The sequence below is a fragment of the Myotis myotis genome, unplaced genomic scaffold (genome assembly GCF_014108235.1).
Source record: "Myotis myotis isolate mMyoMyo1 unplaced genomic scaffold, mMyoMyo1.p scaffold_m19_p_1, whole genome shotgun sequence".
Lineage (NCBI taxonomy): Eukaryota > Metazoa > Chordata > Mammalia > Chiroptera > Vespertilionidae > Myotis > Myotis myotis.
Window position 1 is genome coordinate 53,393,086 of NW_023416313.1, and position 18,939 is coordinate 53,412,024.

At 41.5% G+C, this 18,939-nt stretch overlaps 1 protein-coding gene across 1 annotated transcript in view; it reads right to left on the reverse strand.

Annotated features, from left to right (window-relative positions):
• The window catches only part of PRKG2 (protein kinase cGMP-dependent 2), a 93,512-nt gene extending 85,139 nt beyond the window's left edge, over positions 1 to 8,373 (reverse strand). Inside the window, exon 1 of the mRNA XM_036337543.1 lies at positions 8,275 to 8,373. The gene's annotated coding sequence lies outside the window, so the exon portion shown is untranslated. The remainder of the gene's footprint in view (positions 1 to 8,274) is intronic.
• Between the last annotated feature and the right edge of the window lie 10,566 nt (positions 8,374 to 18,939).

Here is an 18,939-nt window from a genome sequence, read left to right on the forward strand (position 1 = left end):
TAATTTTACAAACCTGAAGCATGATTAAGTAGAAGATGTTAAATTCTCCCAAAACACCAACTATTATCTGGTCTTAATGGAATACATTTGAAAACTGTATAAATCTTTCAAGTTATTTACAATTCCAAAGAGGGATGAAATGAGAGCAACCCATCTTTCAAGTCACTAATTTAGGATATGTAAGTTACCAAATGGCTCAATACTACGTCTGATTTCTTAGTGAGTTCACCCATTTCAATTTTTTTGTCCCTCAAGCCAAGCCTTCGAGTGTCTGGCTTCATAAAACCTAATTGGATTCACTCTGCTTCCTGTATCAGTCACTAAGACAGATAAGCTATTTCTCAAATATGTATTGCTAGCCACAAAGAGAAATGAACCACAGGATGTTGCTCCATCAATCTAGCAACTATATTTATGAAAATCATTCTTCTAATCAGAAGGCAGCACATAAAGTAATGAGAAATGAGCTTGGCCCTAACCGGTTTGGCTCAGTGGATGGAGTGTCAGCCTGAGGACTGAAGGGTCCCAGGTTCGATTCCGGTCAAGGGCATGTACCTTGGTTGCGAGCACATCCCCAGTGGGAGGTGTGCAGGAGGCAGCTGATCGATGTTTCTCTCTCATCGATGTTTCTAACTCTCTATCCCTCTCCCATCCTCTCTATAAAAAAATCAATAAAATATATATTTTTTTAAAAAAGAAATGAGCATGGAGATAAAGACCAGGACTTAATATGAGCAATGAAGAGTGGCTATCCAAGGTAGAAAAAACAATTTTCCATCCCCAGCTATGCAACCTTCTATGAATTACTTAGATAGAACTGTTGGTTTTCTAATCTAGAAAATAAATATAGTTATATCCATCTCGTATGGGTTACTATGAGGAGTGTGTTAGTAAGGCATCAGGAGTAATATCTGACATGTAATAAGCACCAGGCAGCTCTTCTGCTAAGTGAAGAGACAAGGCACCTAGTGTCTCCTTTGAGGAAATGCCCAGAGGAGATCACCACTGGGTGGGACAATAGTCTAGTAAACTAGAGGTCTTCCAGACAAGAGGTCTTTAAAAATGCAAATTATTCTCTTGGGGGGGGGGGGGGAATCTTACTCTGCCTGAATTATATCTTCCATTAAGAAAAGAAGTCACGCCCTGACCAGTTTAGCTCAGTGGATAGAGAGTCGGCCTGCGGACTGAAGGGTCCAGGTTCGATTCCGGTCAAGGGCATGTACCTTGGCTGCAGGCACATCCCCAGTAGGGGGCGTGCAGGAGTCAGCTGATCATGTTTCTCTCTCATCTATGTTTCTGACTCTCTATCCCTGTCCCTTCCTCTCTGTAAAAAATCAATAAAATATATTTTTTTAAAAAAATAAAGAAAAGAAGTCACTGGGATGGGCTCTATATTTTCATTCCAAATAAAATTCTCTAAAAAAGGAAAAAGAGAGAAGTCATTCTGAAACAAACAGCCTGAGAAACCTTCTCTGTTAAGGGAAGCCCACCAAACGATGGAGACCAGAAAGCCTCAGGAATGGCCTAGCCCAGGTTCCAGGACGCAGGGACTCCTCCTTTGCAATGCCCTCACGGGACCTCTAACTATTGACACACACTGCCGTAAACTCCTTATTCCAAAGGAACCACCTCATTATCTTTGAAGGCAACACAGAAAGACATGGCTCACTGTGAAAGCAGTATTCTGCCGTCTGGGACAGGAGAGAGGAACAGAATGAGAAGTGGCATTTAGCAAGAAGAGAGGAAAGCTGTACAAAATTATCCATTGTTATGACATTAATTTACTATTTAGGAAATGTCATGCATAAAAGGTAACTAGAAAAGACTCCGGAAAAGCAACGCTTTTGTGGACGAAAGGGGACACGTGCAAGACGGCCATGCAGGCCTCCCCTGAGCTTGCCAGGTCAGCATGTGGCCCCTTTCGTCCACACTTTCTTGTGAGGTTCCTGCAGGCAGATTAACACCTGGCAGCCAATGTGGGAGGAATCACGGTTTGTTGTCTGTTTTTCCTCAGTCCTAAAGTAGCTAGAAACCAACATCTTGGCTTTGATCTAGAAAATATCTATTTCTCGCTCTATCCATCTGGAGTCGGATATAAAAATACACACATACACATTTTGGAAATCTGTAAATATGAGACATGGTATGGTGCTGGCGAAGGTTATAGAGCCAGAGTCCCAATCCAAGCACTTGCACTTAATATTTATATGACCTTGGGCATGATTTGGGGGTAGAGTGTCAATAATAGAAGAGATAGATAAGCACATAGATTGAGCAATAGGCAGATAGATAAAATATTGTTGCATATTATTTCGAGCTGTTAGAGGGTTAAATTAGATAAGCCATGATAAGAATTTAGCACAGTGCTTGACATATAGTATGTGTTTAATAAATATTAAATAGTACTATTATTATTATTGTAACATTATTTATCCAACAAAATAACTCATCTTAGTAGAAAATCATATTGCTCAAAAATATGTACTAAGCTAAGACAATATTATAAAAGAACAAAGTCAGAGTGCTGGTACTACCAGATTTCATGACTTACTATAAAGCTGCAATAATCAAAACAGTGGTATTAGTGAAATAATAGACAAATAGAACAATGGTACAAAATAGAGAGCCCTGCAAACAGACCCAAACAAATGCAGTCAACTGACTTTTGACACAGGAACAAAGGCAACTCAATGGAGAAAAGATAGTTCTTTTAACAAGTTGTTTTGGAACAACTAGACATCCTACATGTAAAAAAAAAAAAAAAAATGAGTCTAGACACAGACCTTAAATCTCTCACAAAAATTAGCTTAAAATGGATCAAAGACCTAAATATAAAACACAAAACTATAAAATGCAGAAGAAAATCTAAGTGATCTTGGGTTTAATGATGTTTTTATTTTTATTTATTTATTTTCTTTATAAATATATTTTTATTGAGTCAGAGAGGAAGGGAGAGGGAGAGAGAGGAACATCAATGATGAGAGAGAATCATTGATTGTCTCCCCCGCTACAGGGGATTGAGCCTGCAACCAGGCATATACCCTTGACTGGAATCAAATCCGAGACCCTTCAGTCCACAGGCCTACGTTTTATCCACTGAGCCAAACCAGCCAGGGCTAATAATGTTTTTAGATAAAACACCAAAGGCACAGACCATGAAAAATGAATAGGTTGGACTTAATTAAAATTAAAAATGTCTCCTCTGCAAAAGACTCTACATTCAGAGAATGGAACAACAGTCATAGACTGAAGAAAGTATTTGCAAAATATATATCAAATAAAGAACTGGTATCCACAATATACACAGAACTCTTAACAGTCAACATGGTGAATACATGTCTTTATACATTTGTCCAATCCTATAGGAAACAAATAACTGCTGAATAATGGGCAAAAAGAGAAACAGACACCTCACCATAGATGATACATATGTGGTAAATAGGGATATGAAAAGATGCTCAACATCATATGTAATTAGATAATCTTAAATTAAAACAACAGTGAGATACCACTGCACACCTATTAGAATGGCCAAAACACTGACAACACCTAACAATTGAGAGGATGTGGAGCAGTAGGAATTCTCATCCATTGCTAGTGGGAATGTGAAATGACACAGCCACTTGGGAAAACAGTTGGCAATTTCTCACAAAGTTAAATAATCATACAACCCAGCAATCATGTTCTTTGGTATTTATGCAACTGATAGGAAAACACACCAAAATCTGTTCATGGATGTTTATAGCAGCTTTTTTATCATTGCCACAACTTAGAAACAACCAAGATGTCCTTCAAATGGATAGATGGATAAACAAACTGGTAGATCCAGACAAGTAAATACTATTCAGTATGCAAAGCAATAACTATCAAGCCATAAAAAGACATGGAAGAACTTTAAATGGCTATTACTAAGTGAAAGAAGTCAACCTGAGAAACCTACATACTGTATGATTACAACTATATGACATTCTGGGAATGAAACAACTTGGGGACAGTAAAAAGATGAATGGTTGCTAAGGACTTGGGGCGAGGGAGGAAGGAATGAATAGGTGAGCACAGGGCAATTATAGGGCAGTGCCACTATTCTGTCTGATATGGCAATAGTGGATACATGTCTTCGTACATTTGTCCAAATCCTTAAAATATACAACATAAAGAATAAACCCTATTGAAAAGTAGGTACTTTAGTTAATAATAATATATCAATATTGGTTCACCGATTATAACAAATGTACCACACTAACACAAGAAGTTAAGAATAGGGGAAAGGGCGGCACACTGAGAGTATATGAGAACTCTCCGTACTTTTTACCTAATTTTTCTATAAACTTAAAACTGCTCTAAAAATTAAAGGCTATTATTTTTTTAAAAATGTACTAAGGAGTGAATGCAAGGAAGTTAAATAGCATAGTCAGGAAAAGGCTGAAATACATGAGTAGAGAGAGAAGAGAAATGAAGCTGAAAAAGATACTGGAAAACTTCATCATACCCCATGTTATGGTATAAGGATTTTAGTGTAGGTCAAGTTTATTTCAAGTGATATGGTCAGATTTGGCCTTTAGAAAAATAACTTTCTTGGCAACAAATATGACATGGAGTGAAAAGAGCTTAGAGGAAGGAAATGTAAAAGGCTACTGCACCAATCCAAGTAGGAGGTGATGGGAACGGTTATGGCCAGACAGAGTTCCAACCTTATCCTAATGTCTTGAACTTTTTGAACTCAAGAAAAAAAACGAATCATCTCCATGGGAGCCAGAAGAGAAAAACATTGTCATAAGAAATTTGTTAAAAAGCTACATCTATAGATAACTTTGAAATTTCCTTCCCTTCAATAAATCGTGAAAAATAGAATAGATTCTTTTTCATGATATGGGCAGTGTAGCCTGGAAGCAGAGGAGTGATTATACAGGCTTTTGTAGATAGTCTCCTAAGAACATATGGAACATATATTTGATGTTATCCTTAACTTTGTTTCCCCAGAGTTCTTTTAGAAAATAATTAGCCATCATTGACTATATAAATCCCTGCTTCTCCTCCCTGAAGCAAACCACACAGAGTTTTCCTTATGTGAAATGACGCACTTCCATGATCACTGCCACAATTCAAACATTTGTCTATCTGATCTTGTGACCACTGACCTGGGGCTCGGGTCTGAATCTACTGCATGTTTTCTCTACCCACAGCATCTAATTTGGAGAGTAATATTCTCCTGTTAGGCAGTCATACGAGCTTCTCATTGAACCAGTTCCAGCTACTCCAGAGGTTGACTATCTTTTTGAAGCGTCCCTTCTCCCAGCAGAATGTCCACAGTGAATTGTGTAACTGCCACATATCCTATAGTCTCACTGCCAAATTTGGTGACATTCTATTCAGCTACTTTTCGGTGACACAGTATCAGATAAACAGGCAAACACGGAGAAGTGCCATTTTACAGATGTAGGTCAGGAGATTGTAGCTTATAGAATCTGAGTGGTGATAAGAAGAAACAATAAAGGTCTGGAAGTTTCCATTGTGGCAAATGGGTAAGAGGTGATGTCATTAACTCAAATGAGGGGCAGATTTTAAAGGATGAGTTTCATTTTGGACACCCTCAGTTTGAGGGACCTGTGGAAATTTTAGGGTTGAGGAGTTCAGTAGGCAGTAAGAAATTAAGGACTAGAAAATGAGAAGAGGGGAACTGAAAATACGTAGCAATCACTGATACAGAAATAGAGACTGAAGAAGTAGATAAAAGTGCCCAGTAGATTGGCAATGATGAGAGGAAGAGTGTCTAGGTCTATATGAAGTTTGAAAGAGAAACTACAGATGTGGGGGAGGGAAATCTATTGTTTTGGTAAAAGTGAGAGAGGATCTGGAGGGATTAATAGGAAAGAATGAAAATGGTGGGAGGAATACTGCAGGGGCAGAATATCTAAATGTGGTAATTCACTGAGGAGTCAAAAAAGATTTCAATGTTTTGATCTAACAAGGCTTGGAGGAAGGTAGTACTATGAACTCATTCATTCATGAAAAAATGAATAGAGTACAACCTATGGGCTAGGTCAGCAGTGGGCAAACTACGGCCTGTTTGAAATGAATAAAACTAAAAAAAAAAACCAAAACCGTACCCTTTTATGTAATGATGTTTACTTTGAATTTATATTAGTTCACACAAACACTCCATCCATGCTTTTGTTCCGGCCCTCCGGTCCAGTTTAAGAACCCATTGTGGCCCTCGAGTCAAAAAGTTTGCCCACCCCTGGGCTAGGTACTGTGACATGGACCAAAGTCCAGGGAATGAGCATGCTTTATGAGAAAGTAATGAATCTTCCTATGTTGAGTTTGAGTGTCTCTGAGTCATGAAGGTGAAAATGTCTAGCAGATAGTAACCAAGAAGAAAGGTCAAGGCTAGAGATCTCTTCACAGAGGTAAGAACTGAAGTCCCATTCAAAAATGAGATCACTACTGGAGAGAAGAAAGGAACACTTCTATTGTTATGTACATATACTTAGACAATTATCTATAGATAAACAGGACAAGGAGGAGAAACAACAAAGATAGAGAAAGTATAATTGTACAATTAAGAGTGCTAGGAAGAAGTATCATGGAGGCAATGAAGATAACATTTTCAAGAGGTGAGCAGGCTGCAGTTCATACCCCACAGGCATATAAAAAAAACTGAGATAAGACGGGGAAAACACTGAATTTAGCCTTCATGAAAGAGTTAGGACAAAGGACCATGGGAAGAGCCGGTGCTCAGAGTAGGGATTTTTCGATTAGTGGAAAAGAGAGCTATTTGTAAGGCCACAATAATGAACCAGTGAAGATAGAGAAAATAAAGACATAGGGGGGGAGGGGATAATTAATAGGAAAATGGTCTAGATTGGCAATTCTCAACCTTTTTCATCTCAAGGCATAAACTAATTACTAAAATTCCGCAGCACATCCAAAAACGTATTATATATTTTACTGATTTAAAAAAAAATAAGTATAATTGTGATTCATTCACCCGGGATGGTTATTGCTGTGTTGGCTGTTGTTGTTTTTTTATATTTTACAATCTAAGGGAAAAGAGGTAAGTGCCCGTGACTAAACACACTGTTTTTTAAAAAAAATACTGCATGTTTTTAAATGTCCTCGCATACCCTTGCGGCACACGGGTTGGAAATAACTGGCCTAAGGAAGCCAGACAATACGGATCAAAAGAGTTGGGCAATAATCAGGCAGCAAATGCCTTCACTCTGAGGCGGATTAGCTTCACTTGTAAGGACTTCAGAACTCTGAAGTGGAGTATTTTCCATAAAAGAGAAAGATCTCTTTGCACTGCCTTTTTTATGTCTTTGATTCTTAGGTGCACAGTTTTCTCATGGAGAGGATGGCCTCCAATTCCCCAACGAGAACTCTCCAGGATGTTAGCTCCTCCTGTGTAAAATTAAGCAGCAGCACTGGCAACAGATGCTGTATGTATGTGGGATGATCACCTTGCAAAGAAGAAACTTGCAACAAAGAGACAATAATTTCTAAGGAACTGTGGGGGAGGGGCAGGCGTATGTTGCTCTCTTATTTAAAAAAAAAAAAAAAATCTCTGGGAACTTCAGGGACAAGATGAAAATAAGGAAACCAAGGAATTTGTCAGACCTTTCTACCTGTTAATTCTGCCTGCGTTGTTTCTTTCTGTTCTCAAATGCACCCTAGTTTTTCTCAAACTCGAACCCCTTGCTGTTTCTTCTCTCATTCCCAAGTGGCTGATGTATTGTTTTTATGTGTTTGCTCTTGTTTCTTCATCACCTGGAAATACAGAGCAAGAGATGTGAACGCGCCCCACGGTGCTGGGAGTGCCACAGGACACCCACACAAGTTTACAAGGACTCCCAAAGTCCTTGCCCAAGTCCTGTCTTCCAGCAGCGACCCACAGCCCCACGAAGCGGAGCCCGGAGCGCACGCCCTGGCAGCAGCGCAAGCCCCCGGCCCAGAGCAAGACTCCAGGGCTGCTCCGGGCTAACGGGCTAACGGCGCTGAGAACCCTGAGAACCCCCCTCTGGGGATGAGCTCTCCCCTCCGCCCCTGGCCGAGCTGCTTAAAATGAAGTAGCCCTCCCCGCCTCCAGAAGCTCACCAGAGGCTGCCGCACCAAGCGAACGCAACGCCTGCCGCGTCCACACGCAAACAGCACCGGCACGAGACCGGCCGGGCGGGGAACAGAGGCGCACGGCGTGCGAGGCGCGCACCGCAGGCACACGCGCGCGGCCCCGGCCCCGGCCCTCCCGGCGCCCGAACCCCAGCCCGCGAACCTCACCAGGCAGCCCGGTAACTTTCCAGGTGCGCAGCTGGTCACCCGGGCGGCCGCCCCTGCGTCTCGGCGTCCTCTCCCACGCCGCCCTCCCCTGCAGCCTCCAGCGCCCGATCCCAGGGCAGGTCGGCTCAGCCCGCCCCGGCCGTGCGCAGGGCGCGCCGCGCGGGCCCGGGGCTGCGGGCACCGCCGCTAGGGCCACTCGGAGCCGGGCAGCGCGGGCGGCGGGCGGCGGGCGGACGGGCGAGCGCGCTGCGGGCAGGAGCTGCGGCGGCGTCGGCGTCGGTGCTGCCGCCAGGCGCCTCCGCGGGGGCCGGTGCAGAGGAGTCGCGCTCCAGGAGGGAGGGGAGGGAAAGAGGGAGGAGTGGAGAAAAAGGAGGGGGGCAGGGGTCAGCCCGGGCTTTGGCGTGGAAGAGCCGGGAGCCCGCCTCCCTGGAAGTGGGGTCACTCGCACGCGTATCCACACCAGCTTGAACCTTTACTCCCGAGACCAGCGGGCTGCGATCGCCGATAGCCGCAATCTGCACTTTATACCCTATACCTTCCAGAGTGGGGCAACTTAAGTACAGAGATAACATCGTGGTTGTAAGCATTTTTTCCCCATGTTGTTATTATTTCTATTTCAAGTGTGTGGGACGAGGGGAGAGGAAAGTTCTGGGAGGTGTACCTGGTTCCGCCCCTCCCTTTAACCCCACCCCTCCCGTCTGTTTTCCCTGCAGGCTCTCTCCCACCTCGCCTTCCCTCCCAGAGCGCAAACAGGCGCACACATCCCGGGTGTGCCCTCCTGTCACACCAGTGCCCTTCTGGATGATAATGTGACCCCGGAGCAGCTTGGCGACGCGCTCTTCCCTGACTCTGAAGCCAGAACTTGATCCAGTTCGCCAGTTCACGTGATGAAAGTATACCTTCCTTCTGAATCTGAAGGTTTTTTGGCAGGGAGTTTTCCTGATCACTCAAGCTCTCCGGTCGCCTTTTGATTACATGTTTGTTTGGTGGTGGTGTTTTTTTCTTTTTTCCTGAGGCTTACACTACGGTTTTCTAAATATATGTATACCCCACCGCATTATTTGCTGTGCTCTGGAGCTGTGAGACCTTCGTGTGGCTTTCTCCCTTTCCTCTTGCCCCCCGAGGAATTTCACTGGCAAATCCAGGAGGACAAGGGCAGTTTAGTGTTGAGGAATGGGAAGTACAGTGAGGGTCTATTCTCCACTGTGCTGGAGAATGTTAGAACCCAACTCTCTTGGGTTTTAAGACACGTGGTGGCAGTGGGGCTAGTGTAACACCATTTGGCACTAGTATATACAAAAACATATAGAAATGAGGCCCACGTAAACATGTCGAATGGGGCCATTAAATTTCAGAGGATGAGGAATGTAGTCCTGTTTGTTTTTGTGCTAACTGGAAAAAAATAAGAAAAAAAAATACAAGGTACTTTTCATAAACATGAGCCATTTTACACAGGCCTTCAAAATAGCCCCACCAGAACAGATGGGGGATGGGGAAGAATTCCACAGGAAACGGGAAAATAGTTAAGTCATTGTTAAGTCACTATAACAATGGACTTTTTAAGTCAGTGAACTAGATGTTTACATTCAGTTTAACAGCAAAGAAGATAAAATCAGAGATTTGCAAAGTCCATCCACTTCATTTAGTCCAGTTTCTTTGGAGAAGGGAGTTAGAAGGAACTGTGGGTTGCTAATTAATGGGTCCCAAAATTTGATGTATTGAGTCAAAGCTGCTGTTTTTTGAATGAAATAAAAATGCCAGAGTACATTTCACATAGTAAGAGCATGCTCTGTAAACCTTTCATTTCGGTTAAATATGCATGCACTGGGTCAACCATATAATATGTATTTTCTTACTGTTCCTTAAGGTAAAAACTTGAAAGCCATTGATGTAGTGCAGTCTGCTGCCCAGGGCCACCCAACTAGTTAGCGTTTGAGAGGGAACATACCATAGGTCCTTTTCCACCAATCCTGTGCTGGGTCAGCACCACCACACTGAATTGTAGAGAACAAGGAGGAGGTGTAAGGGGAGGAGGGGGAGGGGGAGGAGGAGGAGAATAATGATGTGCCTGAGCAGCTCCTAGGCCTCAGGTCTGCTGCTAAATGTGGGAATGAAATGGTGAACAAAATCAACCTGTGGTCTCTGCAGTTTAGAACCTACAGTCCAGTGGGGGAAAGAGACATCAAACAAATAAATACAAAAGAAACTCTATATGTGATAAATACTATGAAGGAAAATATGAGAGTTAAAAATACGTGGTCATAATTTAGATGTGGGAGGCTGCAATTAATAATTAACCCGATTTAAAGTTTCTTGAATGATAAGGACATTTATAGTTTCACATGGCTAGAAGTTCCAAGGTCGAGAGGCTTTAGCTGGCGAACTCAGCAACGCAGTGATGTTAGGGAGGGCCCAAGCTGTTTCCATTTTTCACCCCCGTCCCATCTCCCAGATTCCCAGGTTGGCTGGAACAGCCCCCCTTATGATAGTCAATCCTGCCAATGCCCAATAGTAGCAGAGTGCCTCTTTTAAAGAGTGAGGAAATCTATCCCATAAGCTCCCAGCAGATGCCTTCTCACTTGTCATTAGTCCAAACCAAGCCCCATGCCCATGCCTAAATGCTGGGAATGGAGGGAGGATTACTGTAATTGCCTAAGTTCTTCAGCATTTGCCCCTGAACCCTTCAAGAGTTCTTTGAGGAGCTGATACCCAAACAAAAGGAGACGGTGGGAATGGATGTTGGGTAGGCAATCCAGAGTCTGTAATGGAGGCTGAGGATGTCTTCTCTGAAATATGACATTTAGATTTAAGATGAGTAAGATTCAGCAAGGAGTAAGGAGGAAGCACCTTCAGGCAGAATTGGAATGGTGTGTGTGTGTGTATGTGTGTGTGTGTGTGTGTGTGTGTGTGGTCTGACTCTGCCACATGTTAAAGACATACATTCAATTTCTCATCTACTCTGTGGACCTGAGGTGGTAAATGTACCTCTGGAAGCAAGCTCAAAGAGTTAAACAACCTGATCAAGTTCACAGAGCTAATAAGTGACAAAGCCAATCTACATAATTCTAGAGCCAGAAATTTTGACCTGCCTCTACAGAGACAGTGAGAAGCCCCAAATCCACTGGTCTTTCCTTGCCTTGCCATTGACTGAGGAACCAGCCCTCCTCCAGGCCCACTTTACAAGCTTTCTCTGAGCCCACAGGTAGTATGGACCTGTGTACATGAACGAACGCCCCCTGGATGTGCTTCAGCTCCACCAGGTGCCATGGTCTCTGCCAAGCACTGCCACTAGCGCACTAGGGTTCTTATGATGTCCAAGCTCAGACATAGCTTGTGGAAAAGGGGAGAGTAACATGCCCATCTTCATGCTGCACAGACAAGTCCCCAGCAGCCTCAGTGTTTTATAGATATCACTTGCATGGACCTGCATCCAAGGGATTGAGCTGGGACTAGGTTATAGGTATGCTTCCATGCTGAACTCAGACTCCCACGCCCCTGGATGACCAAGTTCTAGTTCAAGTTCATCCAGCCTGAATTCTGTTTGCTTGGGATGAATTGTCTCACAGAGGGCTGCCCTCACACACAGACTTCTGTTCAGCCACCTACCTCCTCACACCTGGCTTTGCGCTCACACTTGAACCCCAGATCAGAGTTTCCCAAGCGATAAGATGAGCAACCCCCCATGTGTCACCGAAAGACTTCTGAGGCTATGAAAGGGACAAAACCATCCACCCGGTGGTTCTCACTCCAGTTTCTCACCATCTCTTTGTTTTGGCTTCCTTCCCTGATTTCTTCTTTCATTTGTCTTCTGACTTGCTTACCGTACCACACTGACCCCATGGGCAGCCATTTCCATCAATAGGGCTAGGAACTTAGGTCACTGTGCCCTTCTTTCATATACATTATTTTGCCATAACCCTAACTCAGGATAAATACCAGCATTTGCCTTTGGTGTTCCTGCCCTCCAAGTGCCGGCCTCACTCGGTATGGCTATGAAACTGGACCAATTGATTCCACCACAGTTCTTCTGCTATCTAACCTCAATCCATTTATTCACCTCAAAACCATTTATTTCTTTCATGAAGTCTCGCTGATTCTGTGGGATAGTGGTCCTCTGTGATCCCACAACAGTGTGCCACTCCAGGTCACAAATGCTTATTAACTTCTCTATCCCCCTTTGGCACTTCAGAGCAGGGACTTTGTATTAATTCTTGTATCTTCAGAATATCCATAGCTCAACTCTTCAAAAAACAATAAAAAATTCTGCTCTTCAATCTACTATCTCTATTTTCCTTAAAACAAAACAAGACAAAACAAAAATCCCATTTACCGAAATACTAGAAACTTGAGAGAGCCCTATACTCGGTGTCTCTACTTCCTCTTAAGGGAGCTCATTACTAACATCACACAATTGTTCAGGCCCAGCTCTGGGAGCATCATTTTCCACTTTCCTGTCTCTCTCAGGGGACAATGGCCTCTCATTTGCCAAATCTCTCCCTAATCCCTGGTGGGAAGGAGGATGGGCCCATGAGTATTGACTCACAGCACATGTGGGGGATTTTCATAGCCCCTCCAGGTAGTACCTAGAGCAGCGGTTCTCAACCTGTGGGTCTCGACTGTTTTGGCAGTTGAATGACCCTTTCACAGGGGTCGCCTAAGACCATCCTGCCTATCAGATATTTACATTACAATTCATAACAGTAGCAACATTACAGTTATGAAGTAGCAACGAAAATAATTTTATGGCTGGGTCACAACATGAGGAACTGTATTTAAAGGGCCAGAAAGTTGAGAACCACTGACCTAGAGCCTACGTGTGTCCCCATTTTGAATTGACCAGTCTCTTGAGGCCCATGCTCTCCTTAAGTGTCCTCCTTCCTCTACCCCCATTCTTACTCATTCTAAATTGTCCCAGGGTTTCCTCTCTCCCTTCCTTCCTTTTTCCTTCCTTCCTTCCTTCTTTCCTTCCTTCCTTCCTTCCTTTCTTCCTTCCTTCCCTCTCTCCCCTCTAGCTTCTATCATCACTTCTAGGTGTACACCTTTTCTTCAGAACTCCCATAAAACTAGACTTAATCTCAATCCTCTTATGGTATTTATCACTTTCCACTTTGTATTATTGTTATCTATCCAGATTTCTTATCATCCTTGCTTGACTGTAAACATCTGGAGGGCATGGTTCACTGATTTATCTTTGCTGTTATCTCTCACAGCATCTACTGCAATCCAAATACTAGAGATAGAGAAAGCCATGCCTTATTTCCTAGAAGGACTGTATTTATGTTTCTGAAATCCCATAGGAAAAACATGAAATATGTTTTTGATTTTTCTTCTGAAATAAAGACAATTGCTTGGAATAATGACATAATTCAGAGTTTAAGAATCTGTCTAATTAATCAGGTAATAATAAATTTTACTATAAAGGACCAATATAGAAGTACATTTAATTTTCTGTTTTTATCTGCATTAACTTTTCTAAACAGTGATTTTTTTTTTTATTTCTGGTTATGTGTGCTCATTCAATAGCACAGCCAGTGGTGTACACTAGCGATGCGTTAGACACAGTGTTTGGCATCCCTCCATTCTGCACTATCTCACAGTCACTGTGGACCATCCATGTAATACTTTGACTTCTGAACTCCTTAAACCTCATATCCAATTTCCTTCCTCTCCACTCAGCTTCAGCCATCAACTCCCACAGTCACAACTGCAATCTCTTCTAAAATCATTCATTTGGATAGTGTATAAGCAGATCAGCTGAGCCCTGCATGCTTCTCAGACACAATGGTCACAGCAGTGCCTCATGGTTGTGAAGCCCAGACAAATGCTGTCACCACCCTCAGCCTTCCCTGGAGTGAAGATCACACCAGCATAACACCCACAGAGGGAGCCTCAGTAGTTCAAGCTCCCAGATCTGACTTGACTGGACCCACAGAAGCTCTGGCCTCCCCAGCTGCTGTTTGGAGGTGCCCCAAATACCCCAGAAATACAGTGGAATTAATGCTCTGTGGAGCCGACTGACCATTGAGAAACAGGAGCCAGGAATCAGCAGATAATTGCTCAGCTTTCCTGCTCACCTGAGAGCTATTCACAGATGCAGCGGTTCTGTGCTTCAGCTGCTTTAGCATGACTCAGCAACCATCTTTGTTTTCTAGAGAAGCTGTGGACACATGGGTAATACACCACCTCGAATCTGCTCTTTTTCTCCTTCTCTCCCTCATTTCCCTTTCCCCCCTCACTCCTGCTTCCTTAGGATAACATCCCCTAATTAAGAAAGAAGATTATTAATCGGAGGATCTGACAACAAACTTATTTATAGACATTATGCAACATTATATTTTGTCTTCTGTGTGGATTCTTCAGAGTGAAGTTAGCATTTTAGATCTAATTCAAGTATATGTGGAAACATTAGACAAGTGTTTTGAAAATCTGTGAACTGGATTTAATTTTTCGTGTAGACAAGGTTCACAGTATTCTTGCAGAAATGGTGATGGGGGGAATGGTATGAGAGACCAACATGAATGAAATTGTTACACAAATTGATGCACGAAATTAACTGGAGAAATCTGAGGCTGGCTTAGCAGTAGCTCTGCCAGCGGTTCTCAACCTGTGGGTCGCGAACAATGAAAATACAGCCTGCATATCAGATATTTACATTACGATTGATAACAGTAGCAAAATTATAGTTATGAAGTAGCAACGAAAATAATTTTATGGTTGGGGGTCACCACAACATGAGGAACTGTATTAAAGGGTCGCGGCATTAGGAAGGTTGAGAACCACTGCGCCTGTTCTCTATCAGCTGTAAAGAATATGAATCTTCCTGAGATCCCAAGAATACAAACATTGGTGACATCAGTATAAAAGTGCAAAACCTGCCATCTTTATTTTTTTTAATATATTTTTATTGATTTCAGATAGGAAGGAAGAAGGAGAGACAGATGGAAGCATCAGTGATGAGAGAGAATCATCGATTGGCTGCCTGCTGCACACCCCACACTAGGGACTGAGTCCACAACCTGGGCATGTGCCCTGACCAGGAATTGTACCATGACCTCCTGGTTCATAGGTCGATGCTCAACCTTTGAGCCACACTGGCTGGATGAACCTGCCCTCTTTAAAATAAAACAATATAAAAGGCCTTGCCCAGAGAAAATCCAGGGGGAAGTCATCTAAGTTTACCACGCAGTTGTTTATCAAAAATAGAGGAGGAAATCCTTAACTTTTGCTCTTGGATTTAAGTCAAGGTACTGTATAAAAGTTGAATGTCCTTGTTCTTGCTGAGTGATTTTGAAGAAACTGAGCAATCCCAGTGTGACTTTTTTCCCTTTCTTTTCTAATGTGCCCATCTAAAACATGCCTCTATGCATTGGCTACAACAGTATTTCAAGAAATGTTTGAGACTTTTCTTTAAATTATGTACAACCCAAAAATGTTGGTGTTTTGTATAGATCACAAGTGCACCATTCCCTGTTTTTTTCTGTTGTCACAATTGTTATTTAAAAAACCAAGTATGTATTGCATGAAAACATTATGATCCTTTCCTCTTACTTTAAATAAACTCTAAGGTAATTGGACTTCTAAAGCAACTTCCTGTTTGCCTGATATCTACTTTATCAGTAATTTTTATGAGTCTCTGACTCAACAAAGTAAATAAAAATATATTTATCACTGTCTTTAAAAAAAGATTTAGTAAGTGAGCTTTATCTCAAGCTGTTCTCTAGAGAACCCAGTCAATGATTAGACTATACATTCTGTGACCCCCACCTCCCACCTTTTAAGCTTATTTGCTCAATTACTTTCTTTTCATGTTTTGTTTTGTGTGGTTTTTTTTTCATTTTGAAGTAACTTTTAGCTCCTAGACCCTTATTTCCTTCCTCCCTGTCTTTATCTTACTTCTAACCAGCTCAGTATGCAATGCTGCTCTATTGAATATGTACTGAATATGCTAGTATACTGAATACGATAATATGCTGATCAAACTATATTACAAAGCCATAGTAATTAAAACAGTATGATATTAGCATAAAATCAGACACACAAATCAATGGAACAGTATACAGAGCTCAAAAATAAACCCAGACATGTATGGTCAATTAATTTACGACAAAGGACCCAAGAATATATATTGGGGAAAGGACAGTCTCTTCAACAAATAGAATTAGAAAAACTGGACAGCAACATGCAAAAGAATGTAATTGGACCACTATCCTACACTGTGGACAAAAATTAATTCAAAATGGATTAAAGACTCAAACATACGATCTGAAATCATAAAACTACTAGGAGAATTCATAGGCAATGAGCTCCTTGACATAGGTATTGGCGATAAATTTTTTTAATCTGACACCAAAACCAAAAGAAACTAAAGGGAAAATAAATAAGCAGTGCCCAACTGGTGTGGCTCAGTGGTTGAGTATCAACCTATGAACCAGCAGATCACAGTTTGATTCCTGGTCAGGATATATGCCTGGGTTGCAGGCTCTATTCCCGGTGTGGGACATGCAGGAGGCAGCTGATCAATGATTTTCTCTTATCATTGATGTTTCTATCTCTCCCTCTCCCTTCCTCTCTGAAATCAATAAAAACATATTTAAAAGTAAATAGATAAGTGGGATTACAGCACATTAAAATGCTTCTGCACAGCCAAAAAAACCATCAACATAATGAAAGGCAACCTACTGAATGGGAGAACATATTTGCAAATTATATATCTGATAAAGGGCTATTATTCAAAATATATAAAGAACTTATACAACTCAATAGCAAAAAACAAACTATCCAAATGGGTGGATCTGAGTAGACATTTTTCCATAGAAGACAGACAGATGGCCAATAGGTGTATGAAAGATGCTCAACATCATTATCATCAGGAAAATGAAAGTCAAAACCACAATGAGATATCACCTCACTGTTAGAAGGGCTGTTATAAAAAAGACAAAGCCCTGATGGGTAGCTCAGGTGGTTGGAACATTGCCCTGATATACCAAGGCTGCAGGTTTGCTCCCTGGTCAGGAACCACACAGGAGTCTACCAATGAATAAGTGGATATGTAGAAAAACAGGTCAGTGTTTCTCTCTCTCTCAAATTAATAAAAATACAATTAAATAAAATAATTTTTTAAACTAAAATACAAAAAACAGAATTAACTGGTGTTGGTGAGAATGTGGAGAGAAGGGAACGCTGTGCCCTGTTGGTGGTATTGTAAATTGGTGCAGCCAATATAGAAAACAATACAAAGATTCTTAAAAAAATTAAAAACAGAATTACCGTATGGCCCAGTAGTCCCACTTCTAGGTATTTATTCAAAGAAAACAAAAACAATAACTTGAAAAATATATGCATCCTTATATTGATTGCAGCAGCATTATTTACAATAGCCAGATTTTGGAATCAACCTAAGTGTCCATCAATGGATAAATGATAAAGAAAATGGAGATTATATATATATATTACTCAGCCATAAAAAATGAAATCTTGCCATTTGCGACAAAATGAATGGAACCTGAGGGCATTATGTTAAGTAAAATAAGTCAGACAGAGAGAAAGACAAATCATATCATATTATTTCTTTATATATGGAATCTGAGGCTAGGAGGGGGGTAGCTTATGGATACAGAGAAATAGATTATTGGTGGTTGCCAGAGATGGGGGATGGGTGGAATAACACAAAAAATTGCCCTAACCAGTTTGGCTCAGTGGATGGAGGGTCGGCCTGCGGACTGAAGGGTCCCAGGTTTGATTCCAGTCAAGGGCATGTACCTTGGTTGTGGGCACATCCCCAGTAGGGAGTGTGCAGGAGGCAGCTGATCAATGTTTCTCTCTCATCGATGTTTCTAACTCTCTATCCCTCTCCCTTCCTCTCTGTAAAACATCAATAAAATATATATTAAAAAAAAATTAAAAATTAAATCCAATTACATTTTTGATCCAGTATATATCTTAATCTATATCTATGTATAATAAAAAGAAAGTATGAAGTGCATTAATTTACACTTTTGGTACCCAACATAGTATCATGCAATGGTTATATACAGCTCCCATCATGGTAGAAGCCCATTAACGTACCCCAACCGACAATCAAATCCACAACATGGGTATGTGCCCTGATCAGAAATCAAACCAGCAATCTTTTGGTGCATAAGATGATGCTCAAATAACTGAGCCACACTGGCTCGGGCTCACTTTTTCTTTCTTATATTTGGACATGAGTTCTAATGGAGCAAAATCAATATAGGCCCTATTCTCATGGAACTTAAATTCTGGGTCAATGGTAGAGATTAGATTGTGAAGACATTCTAGAGAACCATCGTGTATGATTTACTCTAATTAAAGATATGTACAGCCCAATTTCTGAGTATACTATATGTCCCAGAGAAATTCTCACACAAGTCTATACAGGTAAGTATTCAAGGATATTTTTTGAAGCTTCTTTTGTGTTGTTATAGTTATGGGCTAGAAGGTATTTGGGTGTCCATCTTTGGAAGTATGGGTATATGCCATGGAAAATTATACAGCACTTAGAAACAATAGATTTGATAGTCACAAAGCAAAATTATATAACTTAAAAATATAGTATCTAGTAGGAAATGGAAGAAATATCATGAAATATGTATATATAACACAATAGCCTTTGCATAAATTAAAATATGTGCAAAATACAAGAAT